Here is a 17,497-nt window from a genome sequence, read left to right on the forward strand (position 1 = left end):
GGGTGTAGCAAATAGGAAAATGACGAATCCACTGACCGAGCCAGTTCCAGTAAGGATAGGAAATTTTAAGGACAACCATCAATTTGTGGTATGTGACTCTAGTCCTGTGTGTCTGCTAGGAAGGGACCTGTTGTGTAAACTCAACTGCACCATTTATTGTACACCAAAGGGAGTAGAGTTGGAGACAAATGATGATGATGTTGCCTTTAAGGTTGCAAACACACGTCTGTGCATAGAATTGTATCCTGCAATAACAGTGGAGGAACTCTCCTGGGACTTGAGGGAGACAATCAGTCAGGAGGTTTGGGATTTTACAGGAGAAGAGATTGGATTGATCAAGGGGGTTGAACCAGTCAAAATACAAGTAAGACACGATGCGGAATTTCCGAGAACACCTCAGTACAAGCTGACCCCAGAAACGATCGCGGGAATAAAACCTGTGATTGAGTCCATGATTAAACAGGGAATCCTGAAAGAAATAATGGGCAGTCCGTGTAACTCCCCGATTATGGGCTTGCAAAAACCTAGCGGGAAGTACAGGATTGTGCAGGATTTACGAAAAGTGAATGACATTGTTATTCCATGCTGTCCAGTGGTACCGAATCCATCAGTAATACTGTTTCAGATCCCAGCACAGGCTGAGTGGTTCACCGCGATTGATTTATGTCAGGCATTTTTCTCAATACCGTTACATGAGGAGAGCCAATTTCTTTTCGCTTTTAAGCTGGAAAACCGTGTATTAACATGGTGTCGTATCCCACAGGGGTATACAGAAAGCCCATCGATCTTTAATCAACTATTGTAGAAGAATCTTGATAGTCTAGTACTGCCCCAGAACTCGGTTCTCATACAGTACATAGACAACCTCCTTGTTGCGTCAGAGACAGAGGATGCCTGCAGAATAGACACCATTGCCTTGTTAAACCATCTGGCTGAAAATGGGCACAAGGTATCTCCTAGCAAGCTACAATACTGTCTTCCTGAAGTACAGTACTTGGGCACAGAATAGAGAAGGGAATAAGGAAAGTGTCCCCAGACAGAATAGAGGCAATAATGAAAATGATGGTGCCTACCACACAAAGGGAGGTTAGCATATTTTTGGGAATGGTTGGCTACTGTCGCCAGTGAATTGCCAATTTCTCACTAAAAGCGAAGCCTTTACAGAAACTGACGCTCAAGGACGTGAGTGATCCGGTACCATGGGACACAGACTGCATGATGGCTTTCCTAGTGTTGAGAGAAGACTTGTGTCAGGCTCCGGCCCTGGGAATGCCTGATTACACCAAATTGTTTTCATTGTTCTGCTGCGAGCGAGAGGGCTGCGCGTTAGCAGTTTTGACCCAAGATCACGGAGGTGCCCGTAGGCCAGTTGCATATTTATCGGCTACCTTAGATCCAGTAGCCGCAGAGTTGCCCGGATGTCTCAAATCTGTTGCTGCAACAGGTGTCAGCATTGAGCGTTGTGAGAGTATTGTAACGGGGCATCCATTGGTGGTACACGTTCCACCTTCAGTAGAATTGTTAATGACAAGGACCAAAACGCAGCACCTGACTAACAACAGGCTCACTTGTTATGAGCAGGTTATACTTGCCGCAGAGAATGTGACCCTAAAGAGGTGCTCGGTTTTGAACCCTGCTACGTTGATGCCATTGCCAAATGTTTTAGATGATGATTGTGAAGACCATGACTGCCTTGAAGTGACTGAACTATGCACCAAACCAAGACCAGACATTGTTGATGAGCCTTTAGAAGACCCAGATGAAATTCTCTTTGTAGATGGCTCATGTATAAGAGACAATGCTGGACAGTTGAGAGCGGCTTTTGCCGTTTGTACGATCCATGGGATAGTCGAAGCCGCCTGCCTAGAAGGAGTACACTCTGCACAGGTGGCTGAGATAGTTGCGTTGACGCGTGCCTGTTTGGCAGCCAACAAAATTCGATGCATGACTTCGGTCAGTTATGGTCTCAGAGGGGTTACATGACATCATCAGGTTCCCCTATCAGGAATGGAGAATTTGTCAGGTTACTGCTGGAAGCTCTGCAGGGACCAGCAGAAATTGCAGTGGTGAAATGCACAGCACATAGTAAGGGTGCTGATTTTGTGTCCCTGGGTAACAGATATGCGGATGAAGTAGCACGTTACTGTGCTGAGCAAGCTTATTCCTTTACTGACCAGGTTGTTGAGGGAATACACAGAGGAACCGAGCTAAACATGGTACTTGAAGTGGCAGACACTTGGGATGAATTGAGAAAGATGCAGGAGCAGGCATCAGATTTCGAGAAAAGAGTGTGGGTGTCTTCTGGTTGTACTAAAGGAGATCTGGATTTGTGGATCTCGGCAGATGGGAGAGCGGTGTTACCGAATGAACTGGTGAGCCCAATGGCTCGTCAGATACATGGTTCTGTACACTTGGGAAGAGATGCAATGATACGAGTGTTCAGGCAGACTTGGTATAACCCAAAGTTCAGAACGGCTGCAGAAGCTGTGTGTCAGAGGTGTGTTACCTGTCAACAGATGAATGTTGGAAAGAGGACACCAGTTACGTTGAGCCATGTGGGGAGGTCTGGAGGGCCTTTCAACAGAATGCAATTGGATTTCATTGAGATGCCAAAGTGTAACAGCCGCAGATATGTCTTGGTAATTGTATGTGTGTTCTCCAGGTGGGTCGAGGCATATCCCACTCGTAGGTGCGATACACTCACAGTAGCTAAATTATTGTTGAGGGAGTTAGTACCTGGATTCGGGGTCCCGACCTCTTTGGAATCGGACAGAGGAACGCATTTCAACAGTGAAGTTGTGAAGATGCTCTGTTCTGCATTGAACATTGATCAGAGATTGCATTGTAGTTATCGACCGGAGGCTTCTGGCATAGTGGAGCAGATAAATGGGACACTTAAAGCACGAATGGAAAAAGTGTGTTCATCCACGTCCCTGAAATGGCCAGATGCTTTGCCGTTGGTGTTGATGAGCATGCGTAGTACCCCAGACAGGAGAACAGGACTTTCACCCCATGAGGTGCTAATGGGAAGAGCTATGAGATTGCCATCAGTCCCCTCAGCAGCCTTGCTGAATATCACAGATGATCTGATTCTTGATTACTGCAAAGGACTGTCTGACGTCATCCATTCTGTGTCCCATCAGGTGCAGACGGCAGAAATCCCGACTTCTAGAGACCTCTGTCACGACCTGTGTCCCGGAGACTGGGTGCTCGTGCGGAAACACATGAGGAAGAGTTGCCTGGACGTCCGCTGGCGAGGGCCATTCCAAGTCATCCTGGTGACGAACACTGCTGTGAAGTGTGGTGGACTGCCAAATTGGATCCACGCTTCTCATACCCGAAGAGTCCCAGCGCCCCTGGAAGAAACAGCTCCTCTCGTTGAAGAAAATCCAGCTGTGGAGGTAGATCCACAAGAGGGGACAAGCCAAGCTGTGGGGGTGTCTGAAGAGGCTGGTAACTCATCCGACAGAGCTGAAGGAGATCACAGCGGCAGTGACACTGAAACTGCCACTGAATGGGAAAGCTGCTGTGAAGGTGATCCCAACTCTGAAAGAGTCGAAGGCAGGGATGAGCAGGTGGTGCCGACAAGGAGCAGAGGAGTGAAAGGCACAGAGGCAAGTTGGCCTGAAAGACGGAAAAGACTGAATGTGAGGCTGACCTCTGAAAAAGATCTTGCACCTGTATCTGAAGAATCAGAACTGGAAGGAGAAGGCCAGGAGTCAGAGGAAAAGGGTCCAAGGAGATCAAGGAGGGTGAGGGTACCCTGCAGAAGATACGCCACTCCGGAGTGGACCTATCCTTTGACAAATGCCAGGTGTACTGAGATCCGGGAGGGTGAGGTCGGTGCTGGTGACCGATACGGCCCCGAACTATAAGTTGGAAGTGATATTGTTGGTGCCTGGACTGGAAATCAAAGGTTTACTGACAATCACTGTTCTTAATCCCCCTCTCCTAAGCAAGATAAATTATTTGATTTTAAACAGACTGACTTTTCCTACATTTGGCCCAGAAATACCTGCTTATGAATCAATAGTCCTTCATATGGAACTTTTGGATTACGTACTCTGTGCACTTGGAGAGAATCTCATCATTGATGCGCAGTAAAAGACTTTGTAAATAGCCACAGAAGATACTTAGAGCCGAGTGGAAGAAGAAGAAACTCAGGGACATCCCTTAGAGGACGGAGAAGGGTAGGGTCACCTGAACACGAAATGAACAATGAAAAACTGAAAGGGGATCTCTGCTTCTAGGTGTGGTTCGAGAATTTCATGAAGCCAAGCAAGAGACTTTTGCATTGCTGAGACTTTGTGTTGCTGCTAGAATCGAATCATACTGTCTGAGACCATGGAGGCTGGGAACCCGACTCGTAGGGCAAAATGTATTATAGGTACACTATTAGGGTTAGTGATTTTCTTTATATTTGTAGTAGTTTTAGTTTCCTATTTAGTACCACAAGAGCAGGAAGCGGAGGTAAGGGGAACACCTACACCCACCACTCCTAGCCACAAAGAGGTAAACATAGGAGCCGAAAAGGCTTTGCTAGCCGAAGAGAGCCGTAGATTACATGCTGACTTGTCCAAAGGAAACTTTGGGAAAAATGCTTACGCTAAATTGCTGTATGAGTATATTGATGCGATGGATGCGAAAGATTGTTATGTGTCCATGCAATTGCCAGCTTCAGTAGACGAGGGTATTAGATACCTTCACCTGCCATTAACGTATGGAATTTCATGTAGTTTGCTGCTTAGCATATTTTATGGGAGATCCCATTTTGAATATTTCTTTTCGAATTATGATGCTGTGTTACCAGAAGTCCCAAATTATAAGCATTTGAACAAGTGGGATTATTATAAATCTGAGGATAGACTTAGATATTTTTTCATTCCAACGAAAACCATAGATACCTCATATGCACACCGACACAACTTGACCTGCTCATTGACAGAGGTAGAGAAGAAGTTTGTAGAACAGGTTGAGGACAGATACCAAAAACAGAAGCAGTTACAGGCGTCAGGTCAGGGTAAGGTAGATTGGACGGATGAAGAGCTTGGACATAAGTCAAAGGGAAGTTATGGTCCCATAGCCTTGGATGTGGTACAAAAGGGAAAGTTGTGTTTGCATAGGCCAAAGACGTATTATGAAAATGTGTATGTGGGTGAGACAACTTGTGAACACACTTTCAAATTAGAATACTACACCAAAGATTTTCTGAAGAGCGTGGTACAAGTGATTCCCATGGTGTATTTTGTTTGTGGTAGAAATGCGTACGTGAGATTACCGGATAAGTGGTATGGGACATGTTACTTGGCAATTATCTTTCCTAAGATATATCACACTGAGGATTTTGCTCAAGTAGAGGGTGGCAAGTTGACAAGGGTAAAGAGAGGAGAAAGTGCCGGTGCCATAGTGGGAGATGTGTTTGGAGCTGCGATACCAATCCTGGGAGTGATCTTGAATGACGTCAAGATAAGGAGATTAGCAACAGTGGTGGATGAATTATCGATGAGTACGGCAAAATCACTGGTGTTGATTCATGGTGAGATGTTGTCGATACGGGCAATGGTTTTACAAAACCGCCTTGCCTTAGACGTCCTACTAGCAAAAGAGGGCGGAGTCTGTAAACTTTTGAAGGTCCAGGAATGTTGCACGTAAATTCCGGATAACTCTAAAGATCTGAAGAAGTATATACGCAACATTACTGCAATCCATTATGAGATTAATGATTTGACACAAGAAAACACGTGGGAAAAGGTTGGCAAGGGATTTGGAAGTGTTGGAAGTTGGTTGGCAAACTTAGGCAGGAGTTTTCTTGAATACATTTTGGAGCCTCTTCTCATCATAGTGGCCTGTGTGGTTGGAATATGGGGTTTGGTGAGATTGTACAAATGCTATAGGTCCAATAGGTTGGATAGAACAGTGAGGGGACAGGCACAGAGAATGGAGGAGTTGCAGGATAATCAATACTGAAGCTTAAAAGCTTTAGAAATGCTCAGGCGAGGAAATGTTGCAACAAGTGCTGTTTAAAATCAGTCCCTACCCTAAAGGCATGTGGGATGGTGGTGATGACACAGGTCATCAAAGGGGGGACTGAGAGAGCGCAAAACTATGTTAGAAATTGTAGGGGTGCATCATATTCACAAGTAATCCGCACCCGCATATATAGAGGCTTATAATCATGTTTAAGTGTGACACAACTGTGAAACCATGTACCCGAATTTACATTGCTATAACGTAAAGCGTTTCTCTGAAATACAAATGCCATGTTAACCTAGAAATGTATTTGTGAAGTAATGCTAATTCAGTTAAAGGATGCTTAAAGAGGCATTGATGTACTCTAATGCATGTTTAGTAATTCATTATTGTATTCATGTAACGACATAGAAGTGTTTAGTTGGAAAATATATTCTTTCTTTTGCTATAATGATGTAGGCCTAACAAGTAAAACTGTTTGCCAATGTTAGGGGGTGACATCTCGAAATGTGCAGAGGCCCAGGTGGAGATAGCGGACTGTGTAGTCCGAGCTAGGAATGTGTCTGTTAACGTTAAATCATGGAACTGCCTTTTTCCTAGAAGGTTGCCTTAAAGAATTAATTGCAAGTAGCATGTTGTTGCGAACCGATTTATGTGCGTTCCTTTGCAGGTGCAAGGTTAACTAAAGATAGTAAAGAAGGGCCCATTGTGTATGAGAGTCAGGATTGTAGTTATAGACCCGGAGGAGTGGCTGTGGAATTTTAGGGAAGCAACTTCAAGTGGAGACGACTGTGGGACCCAAGGTCGTTTCTCAACGAACAAGGATGAAGAAATCAAGATGAAGACCCTTTGAAAACTAACACTTTGAGAGGGGCGTCCCTTGGGGCGTGTCATCCGAAATGTGGGTTTCGTATTAGGGACAGCACCCCGGGAGGAGAGCAGAGTAGAAGCGCACAAGGGCGAAGAAAGATGTTGGGTAGGCAGAGAGAGCTGGAGCGCGAGATGAATCTCAGAGACTAAGTCCGAACTGAGTGAGTGAACTTCTTTGGAAGTCACCACGGCTGACACCTTGTTAGGAAAGGACATGGTCGTAAGGATGTCATTTAGTATAGAGTAGGGACAGACTTGCCTTGATATATTTCTTCTTTTCTTCCATGCCTACCAAGACCCAGATTATAGCAATTCTTGCAAGCCTGGTGGTCTTGGAAATTATATTAGTGTTATTTCTCAGTCGATTGAGACTTTTCCGTAGGATTATGTTTGTATTAGTACCTGTATATCTGCTGAACCTTTTACTGAGGTGTTTATATACACAATTGCTTTTGGCTTTATAATAAATTTTCAAACTTGACCTTTTGTCAGTGGTTCTTTGGGGAAGGAGATGGAAGTGGTTCAAATTGATTTGTTGAAAAAGATTACCTTCTACACTCTATGACAGGTAAAAAGGTCTAATCGACCTGTGATGGGATTCTAGAGATCTGGTCCAATTCTAGATTGAGTTTCCCGCTTTCCCAGAACTCCTTACCCTCTCATATGCGCTTGGTTGAATCAGAACATGAGTTCAGGAAGATCCTGAAGACCTGGCTCTTTAGCCAAGGCTAGCCTCCCTGTTGGCCCTGATCCTTCTTCTGTTTCATCCACTCAGTGCCGGGACACCTCTGTTTGCGGCAGCTGTAGCGCTCTATAATTGACACTATTATTATAATAAACCATTCTCATGTTCATTTGCCAATCAGAGATCTCCGATGCACGCTAATCCACCTGGTTGACAGGCCCCAGAAATAGCCGCTCTCAAACTGAGGGACAATTTTTTCCAACCAAAGTGCCACTCATTGTAATTGTTTTCCCCTCGGCAGCTGCATCCCCTTAATTCTCTGGAGTCATGATTCGTGTAGGACTTCTTGCTTTAAGTTCATAGGGATATAGTACATTAACAAGATCTGTTCCAAGAGAACTAATCTAGGTAGTGCTTTAGAAATGTTAGAGACTTGGTATATGCCTGAGTAAGGACTGTGAAAAAAACAGAAACCAGTGTGAGAACTAAGGAAAAAAAAGGGGGGGTCTGCCTGACAGAGAAATAGGAATTCAAGTGAGAAACTAGATCCACAAAAAACTACACCAAAGTGAATTTCCTGAACAAAATAAAAAAGTAGAATGAAAGTGTTATAAGATATGAGACAATTGCACTACTTTGTCTCAAAAAGCCAAACGCTTGGGAGTTTTTTCCAGGTGAAGCCTCTGCGGATCCACTTGATTTTGTAATACTCACTGGTACAACAATCGGTGAATACTTATAGCAGTACAATGTAATGTTTGTTTTAAATAATGGCGTAAAAGAGTGATTGAAAGGCAGTCGTTTCACTCTAGAACCTGTGCAGCTCAGCGAGCAGCGGGTCCGCCTCTGGCACGTGGGCCTGCCAGCCGCAGGAGTTCCTGTCAGCGCCATGCTACTGAACTAATTGGCCATGGCTGATGGATGGGGGCTCGGGAGTGGCTCTGAACGCGGGGGTATGGCGAAAGCTTCCCTGCAAGAGAAACAATGCAAAGAAAGCCACGGGCAAGCCAAGCACCCTAGAGGCGGGAGAGACCGAGGGAGAATTAATAACCGCGTCCTCTGAGGCAAACTCCGGCTCCAGACAGCACTTATCATTAAAAATAAAAACACGTTTTTTTTGTTTTCTTTCATAAATGCCAAGAATATGCTGAAGGCTAACAGGATGATGAACACTTTTCAAGATAAGAAGGCAGCCTAGGGTGTGCAAACAAACGTAACATGCAAAGTACACCCCGCACGTTTCATCGCTCTGTGCCTCGTGGCTTCATTTGGCCCTGTTGCATTATGGTGCACTTCCAACACAGGAGAATGACGCCGACACGTACGCACGCACTCCACTTTAGGGTCACACGGGATATGTTATAAATATTATTCAACATAAATTTATACTTTAAAACAGAAATTATTGTATGGCTACAGTTTAGGTTATTTTGATGTTAAATAATGTTGGGTGGTGAACATCCCTTATTAGAAGCGTCTCACTTTAGTCAGATTTCTGTAGTGTCATACACATCGGTTATATAAATAAAATACGTGTCCGCTCCTAAAAGACACACAACAACTAACCAAATTCGATCAGATACTAATTCATAAATATAGGTTTTCCCTTCACAACCTCAAGAGGTTTGTGTACTAAGGGCGAGGGCCTGTGTCTCACTAGCATGTCATTGCCGTATCCTCCCTCATTCATAAACTCGAGTCTAGTCGACAGACGTCACATTCTCTTACTAACATAAGCACCTTTGGCTTATACCAGCTTGGGCACCAAAAGTGGAAGTCTAAAGCAGTCGCGGTCTCCCCCTACATTAGATTGTCCCTTCTACAGCTGTGAAAACTGCTTGTGATCTGCATTTATTGCACATTTGTAGGTCTGGCTACAAACATCTTTAGCTATTAGAACTTTTGTCATGAAGTAAAAATACACAGAAAGGCAGCATCGGATTGGTAACGCGGGCACTCGGGCAATGCCCGAGGGGCCGGTGTCCGAGCTCCAGCTGTGGGCTGCGTTTTTGAGCAGCCTGGGTAGTGCTTTGGGTTGTTTCTGCCTTGTTTGATGCCACCAGCGGCCCAGTGGTTGCCTGATTGGCCTTTTTGGAGGCAGATGGGTGTCCATTACCTCTCTTTTATCAACGGCAGAGGTGTCACTCCCTTTCTCTTGCTGGGCCGGCCCATTATTATATGCATATTGAGCGGGGGTATGGGGCCTGAGCAAAAGCGGCCTCACTAGTTTTCAGGTGTGTTTCACCAGTGTAAACTAATCTGTATTTTTATTTAACGCCCCCCCCCCCACCTTTTTTTATAAAACTTCGCGGTTGCAGTGTTTTGCGGAAAGGCAATATGCAAATGCGGGCCACTTTTTTTATCAAGCCGGGCCGATTTCTAATCCCAATCCAACCCTGCAGAAAGGGGCTTTGGGTCAGCATCCTCTATTCCCTGGTTGCTTAGGGTTAGCCCCTCACAGCCATTACTGGCTGCACTGCACTGCTGCATTAAACATCCGAGTCTAATGAGTGCTTTCGTTGCTGTGCATGTACAGCTAAGAATCCTTGGGCACCAATTGAAGGCCATTGGTATTATTCACTTTTATTCACACAGTAGTGCTTGGGATCAGAACTGGCCTTGCACACCTATGCCGACTCTTTGTCCCACAAAGCCGCACCAAGTAGGAAAAGTTGGCTGTCTATCAACCTTGTGAGGGGCAATGAAAAGAACTGGACTGCTGGCAGCTGCATCTTCTTTGGCCGGTGTGAGTGGAGGGGACTAGGTGAAGCTGCACACCCCACGCCTGGTTCAACTCCCACTGCACTCCCAGAGTCCCTCTGAGTAAAGACAAAGACTGCCTGCCCACCATGTTTGTCAGCAGTATCTCCACACAGTGACTCCTTTCCTACTTGGCATGGAGCGGTGGGGACTCAGGTTCACTTGTATCCAACATCTGGTCATGGCCCAGGAAATGCCATATTGGGGCTGGGAGCAGCACAGTTTCCTCAGCGGGGAAAGGAGCTGCCAAGATTTGAGCTCACACCCAGATATCATTTTGTGTCCCCACACCAATGCAGGCCACAAGGTGACTCCAGACATTCCTACACACTGCCCCACTGCTCCAGAGTGTGGATGCAGTGGGCTACTTTTAATTTAGGCTTGAAGTATGTATTAATAAGGCACATCATAAAAATATTGCAACAACTGTCTGCACAGGAGACCATAGGATATGCTGTAAATTTTATAGCTTGCCTTCTAGCACAGTAGTGTCAAAGGATGCCTCACGTTCATTCTGTCATGCCAACAGAAACTTTTCATTATTCTAATTCGATATTCGGACTCTAATGTATTTGGTGTTTATTTACATTCAACATGGCAGCCACCCAGATGCTGCTGGTCGATCTGAGCAAACACGTTGAACTATTTGCCTGCTTTACCACACGTTTCCTTCAATTGCAATGCAGTCAAACTACATCTTAGGTCTATGATAGGAGGCTCCTGTCAAGAAAGCTATATTTAACAGCTTCAGCTCAAACAATGCCCGGTGGTGCACTTAGTACAGCATGGACAGGGTAACCAGGTTGCATGGTGTGGGATGTACAGGTTCTTGGAGGCAGAGGTTTTCTATGTTGGCAACTTACTGCATATAGAGGAGAGAGAGCTGCTTTGTTTGGCTGCTCAGCGTAGGCACCAGAGCTGGGATTCATGGTGACATTACTTGGAGAAGCACGGTTGAGAAGGATGCTGAATGTCATATTATCCTGCTAAGAGCCCCCAGGTGATATGTTCCAAGGAGTGGGTACTATATAGGGGGCTGGGTATTAATCCTAGGGTCATAGGATTTTTCACTATTGTGGACATGGGCCTAAGAACCCTTCTGAGGTGGAGCTGAGAATTCGTATTGGAGACCATGGACTTAGTCTCTGACTGAGATGGTCAGAGGGTGGGAGTCAGTTCAATGGTCTGTTATTCTGTGTCTTCATAGCTTTCGCATCAGTGATAAGTTATGCTTGTTACCAGGAACAAAGCTGCCTATTTGGTGAAATCCTTAACTGAAGAGCAAATAGTGGCCTCAGCCACCACCTGGGACCAAAATGTGATGTGCAAAATCCTCAGCTACGATTGATGCCTTTGCTTATAGTAAAGTTCGGAGCTTAAATCCCTTCCCTTGAAACTAAAATCCCCTTTGTATGACCTTTTTAGGCATGGGTAGACATGCAGTGTGCTCAAATTCAGTGCTGAATGGCAGGGGGTCCTCAGCTAAGGTGGAGGAGCGTCACCTCACTGAATTCAAAGGAAAAATAAAATGATAATAATGCAACGTGAATAACGTTATGTTATTATCATTTCATTATTTGTAGGAAGCCTGAGTCAGGTTAGGGCGGGCCATGGCATGGCTGCCCTCACAGGGAGGAGGAGTAGTTGCTGCACCATAAATGTGCACAACTGTTTGGCCGGCCAAACTGTCATGCACACTTAGCACGTTCTCCAGCCGGCTGTATTGCAAGGCCAGGTGAAGAACATGTACAGGCTCCCACTGCCTGCCTGAACACTGAAGCAGGGCACTCAAACCAATCACAACACTGCTGTCATGCTGGTGAAAGCAACCTCGTGATTTGCTAGGAGAGTCTGGGAGCCTGTGTGCTTCCTGCTTCCTGGATACTACAGAAGAGGATGGAAGATGGGCAGCGACCGGCAGGTAAGTGAGCTTTTCTTTTCTTTCTTTATTTTTTTATAGTTCCCCCGCCCCCATGCCCCATCACTACATTTCCCCTAGTGGCCGCTCCTGGTGCTGCCCATCACAAGCTTTGGAGGAAATGTAGGGGCTACTGTCACCCAGTGTTGCACTGAAATGTTCGGCAGTCTGTCAGCTGAAAAGGCCACTATATGGCAGTTTTTTTAAATTTAGGTTCTCTAGACGATGATGGGAACAAAACTAGCACTGGCAAAACTAATAGGTCTCACCTATGACAGCTATTGTCTTTGACAATGATTTGTAGCCATGCTGTACAGCAGTGCCACTGCTGTGCTGCATGGTTAAAACTAGTTAAAAAAATATGCAACCAGCGCAAATGCACTTCTTTTTTTTTAATTTAAAGTGTAAAAGCGCTCACCGTGCTATAGCACTTTTTGCAACTTATTTTAAGCTGTGTGCTCCCCCACCCCTCTCGCCTCTCCTCTCCTCAAACCTGCGTCCTTCTCTCCTGTCCTCCCTCCATCTGTGTTACCTCATACCCCAATCCACTCCAGCTGGAACAAACAAGAGAGTGGGATGGGGGATGAGGCAACACAGAGCGAGGATGGGAGAGAAGGACATGGGTGAAAGTGAGTGTACAGATGAGAGAGGACGGGAAGCATATGGACAATGGAGTGTAGGCTGGACGAGCAGGCAGAAGCACACAGGCAACATAGGGATGGGCTGAAGAAGTGATAGGAGACGCACACAGACAATAGAGGGTGGACGTGAAAGGATGAGAGAAGCACACGATCAAGGGATCATGGTGGGAGAGGCTGGGGAAGCGCTGTGACAATATAGGGCGGGCAGGAAGGAAATGGGTGAGGAACACAGCAGGAGGAGAGGTAAAGAGGGAGTGTTAGATCTAGTATATTTTGGCATGTGTTATGATTAGGTTCCCATGATTGGCATATGTGATTTACTTGTAAGTCCCTAGTAAAGTACAACGTGTGTCCAGGGCCTGCAAATCAAATGCTATTGGTGGGACTGTAGCACAGACTGTGCCACCTACACACGTAGCCTTTCAAATGTGCCTCAGACCTGCCACTGCAGTGTCTGCCTGCGCAGGTTTAAACTGCCATGTCGACCTGGCAAGTGCACCCACTTGCCAGCCCTAAACCCCTTCCTTTTATTACATACTAGCAGCCCGCCCCGGCTTTGCCCGGGGCAGAGGAAGGGGGCTGGGGGCAGCACTTTAAGCCTCTGTGCACCCCCCCGCCCACTTTGCCCAGACCGCATCCCTCCCGCATCCCTCCCGCCTCGTGCCCCGACATTGGCCATACCGCCTCTTGCCTCCTGCCTCCCGCCTCCCGCCTTGAGCCTTGAGCCTTGAGCACCCGCCCGCCGCCCGCCGCCTGCCCCGACATTGGCCATATCGCCTACCCCTACCTCCTCCCGCCTCGCGCCTTGCGCCTTGAGCCTCCCGCCTTGCGCCTTGAGCCTCCCGCCTCTCGCCTGCCTTTGCCTTACCACCACTCCTCGCCGCAAGTCCACTCCTCGCTGCAAGTCACCGCTCCTCCCCGCATATCGTCATTACGTACCGCCACTCCTCGCCGCAAGTCCACTCCTCGCCGCAAGTCACCGCTCCTCCCCGCATATCGTCATTACGATACGTGTAGGTCGCGATCAGCGCTACGTTGCGGCCGGCGCTTGTTTTAGGGGACTACTTTGTTTACAAATTTAAATTTTTTAATTTACGTTTTTTTTTAATTTAATGTCGCCTATGTCCATCTACACACCCTGACATTTTCATAGATGTATCGGGTGTGTAGATTGGCGCTGTGGTTCCCGAGTTTACCTGGCCAAAAGGTGCAAGTTCTCTCTTTATAATAGTAGTATAGATAAGTCATCCCTAAGGTCGGTCAGAGGTAGCCCCATTGGCAGGGAGCAGTGTATTTAAAAGGTAGGACATGTCCTAATAGTGAAATACTGTGCATTTCGTTTTTCTCTATTTTCAAAGGCTATCTCTTCCATAAGTTAAGATGGGGTCTGCCTTGAAACATCTTTCAAGTGCAGATTCCCATTGGAAGATGATATAAAGATGGAGTTTGGGATCTCTGAACTCAAACTTTACAAAGACATCTTTTTGTGAAGATGGATTTTAAATTGCATGTTTGAAGATGCCACTTTTAGAAAATGCTACGGAAACAAAGATGGACGGACTTCTGAATAAAACATGCATTCACCCCCAGTAATGAGATCTATGTTAAATCAATCGTTCTTTTGTTCACCATGCCACCCCAGTTTAAACCCAGCCATATGCAAATCAGTCTTGACATTGTTCCTCACTGGTACAGTCCAGCCCGAACTGCCAAGCCATGTCCTCCCTGGACCAGAAACAAGTATCCTGGAACCGGTTTTTGGGTATTACCCCTCAGCAGCCAGGCTAGCTTGAATCCAGTGGCACAATGAGCAAAGTACCCACATCTGAGCATACCCATACCACTAAGGGCAAAAAGTGCTACGCAAACAAATGATGGACGGAAAGCTGAATAAATCATGCATTCATCCCCAGTCAAAAGATCTAGGTTAAATCCATCGTTCTTTTGCTCACCATGTCACTCCAGTTTAGACCCAGCATATCAGTCTTGATCCTGTTCCTCATGCAAACTGTCTTGCCCAAACTGCTAAGCCAGGTCCTCCCTAGACCGGAAACAGGTATCCTGGGACCAGTTTCGGGGCATTACCTCTCATCAGCCAGGCTAGCTTGATTCCAGTGACACAGTGAGCAAGGGACCCACATCTGGGCATACCCATCCCACTTAGGGCGAAAACAAATGATGCTGAATAAATCATGCATTCACCCCCAGTCAAGAGATCTAGGTTAAACCCATTGTTCTTTTGCTCACCATGCCACCCTAGTTTAGACATGACATATGCAAATCAGTCTTGACCCTGTTTCTCATTGGGGTGAGCGTTTGAAAAGATTCAGCACTCCTTCCATCATCTCCTTGTGTTTGCTTTGTTCCCCCCAAGTTGGCAGGGTATGCCCAGACGTGGGTCCCATGCTCACTTTGCCATTGGATTCAAGCTTGCTTGGCTTATGAGGGGTGTTTCCCTGAAACCGGTCCCAGGATGCTTATTTCTGGTCCAGGGAAGACCTGGCTTAGCAGTTCGGCAGGACTGTTCCCATGAGGAACAGGGTCAAGACTGATTTGCACATGGCTGGGTCTGACCTGAGGTGGCGAAGTGAGCTAAAGAACGAATAATGGTTCATCCCAGATCTAATAGTGTCTGGGGGTGAGTGTCTGAAAAGTTTCAGCACTCCGTCCATCATCTTATTTAAGATACTTGTCATCACGTTCAGGGCGTTCCAACAGCAAGGACCTAAATACCTCTGCAACGGGTTTAAGAAATATCACCCCACCCGCTGTCTGAGATCTGCGAGCCAGAACTTGCTTACCATTCCTCGCTTTAAGCTGACTACAAGAGGTGGCAGATCCCTCTTCTTTCTGGGCGCCAAGGCCTGGAATCAGTTACCACCCTCCCTAAGAGCATTATCCCAGGAGACCCACTTCAGGAAAGCATTAAAAACTTGGGTCTTCTCTTTAACTGATGTAGCCGGCAGAGCCTTGATCTAATAGTGTGATGTAATAGGGCATTCATCATCTTGCCCCCTACCCGTCCACCTGGGTTGGTTAAGCGCCAAGATACTCCCTGGAGTGATAGGAGCGCTATAGAAATGTGCTTTACATTACATTACATCTCCTTGTGTTTACTTTTAGAAAATGAGAATTTTCCTACTTCGCCATTCTGTCCCTGCCTGTGGAATCCAAGTCTGTGTAGCTGACAGCTGGTGCCTCCTGCATACACTCTAGACAGCCACACCAAGGTAGCTTAGGTGTGCCTTGCCTATCCTGGTGACCCATCACCGGGCTGATGGGCCTTCCTGGGCTAAGAGTAGGTGGGGTGTCAGCCACATGTTAATAGGGCTGTGCCTGACAAAGAAGTCTCCACCCCCTGGAGATTGTCTGGAGGCAGAGTAGGGAAGAACAGGACAGACCTGTATTTTTGTGCACAAGGACTTTATTTGTAGTTTACCAACTTCAACGGCCAGAACTGATATAAGTATTGGGGCACAGACCTCACATCTTCAGAACTCCTTTGGACTAAGGGACCTGCCAAGAAGAGCTGGAAGAGCTGCCAGGACGATTGGTGCTCCTTTGCTGTGTGTTGCTTGGTTGGGTTGGCCTGCAGTTTTTGCATCTGTCTTGACCATTGAAAGGACTGGACTGAACTTTCTGCAAGTTATTGCCTGAGTTTCTCCAAGAGCTTTAATTAGAGCTTGCCTCCTGTTGGAAGTCTCAGGAACATCAAAGACACCAGGTTGGGGGTGTGGCTATGGCTGCAATGGAGGCAGACGTGTCCGGGTAGCGCTCTGAAGGAAGCTCCCCTGAACAGGCTGACAACTCTGTACATAGCAGTGAATGGAGACTCTACTACAGAAGTACACATGCGGAGCGTCATCCTGGTGTTACGACATCGATCCGGGCTCGCCCAGGCATCACTGTGCACCATCTGACTGGTGAGGCTGCCAGCTGCATGGCCCCGGTGCGGACGGCTTACACTACGCGAGCCCGGGGTCTGGTCCCGCCCACAAGGCCACGAGGGATGGCGCAGTTGCCATGACCAGCCGGCAACTGACTCTGACTGCGGCTCCTGCCCTGACGCCTGCGACTGCATGGTGTGCTGCGACAGAGGATCCGGCTGCCTTGCCCACCTGCCTCTGCGTGTGCGGGCCGATGCTGATTGCTGATCGCATTGCTGCAGGAGAAGGGCTGTGAAGAGCTGTGGAGATTGGACTACCTCAAAAATAGCCACCACATTGGTTGCGGAGCTGATCTGAGCAGCCCTGGGCCCGAGGTAATATTGTGGATGCTCGCCCCCCTGCCGCCCGGATCTACACTGTCCGGGGAGTGCGGGGTGTGGCTGGAACTCTGGTGGTGCTATTTATGAGATCCCGGACATTGCTTTTGCCTGGCTCGGCGCCTGACGACTGCGAAGGCTGCGGAGGCGTGAAGGGTGCTGACCCTGTCTGGCCCAATTGGGCTGCTGCTTTCTCCATGATGCGACTGGGGGGGCAAATGCCCCCCTCCTCCTGCTGATGGACTGAAGGTGGCCGCTGTCTGGATCACCATTGTCAGTCAAAATTTCTTTATTCGATTAATTAAAATCATAAAAGAAGAACGAGCAATACACGGTAACATTTCATCATGACACATAGTAATATATACACAAAAATTTATAAATTTACA

Source organism: Lissotriton vulgaris, chromosome 6 (genome assembly GCF_964263255.1).
Source record: "Lissotriton vulgaris chromosome 6, aLisVul1.2, whole genome shotgun sequence".
NCBI classification, from domain to species: Eukaryota; Metazoa; Chordata; class Amphibia; order Caudata; family Salamandridae; genus Lissotriton; species Lissotriton vulgaris.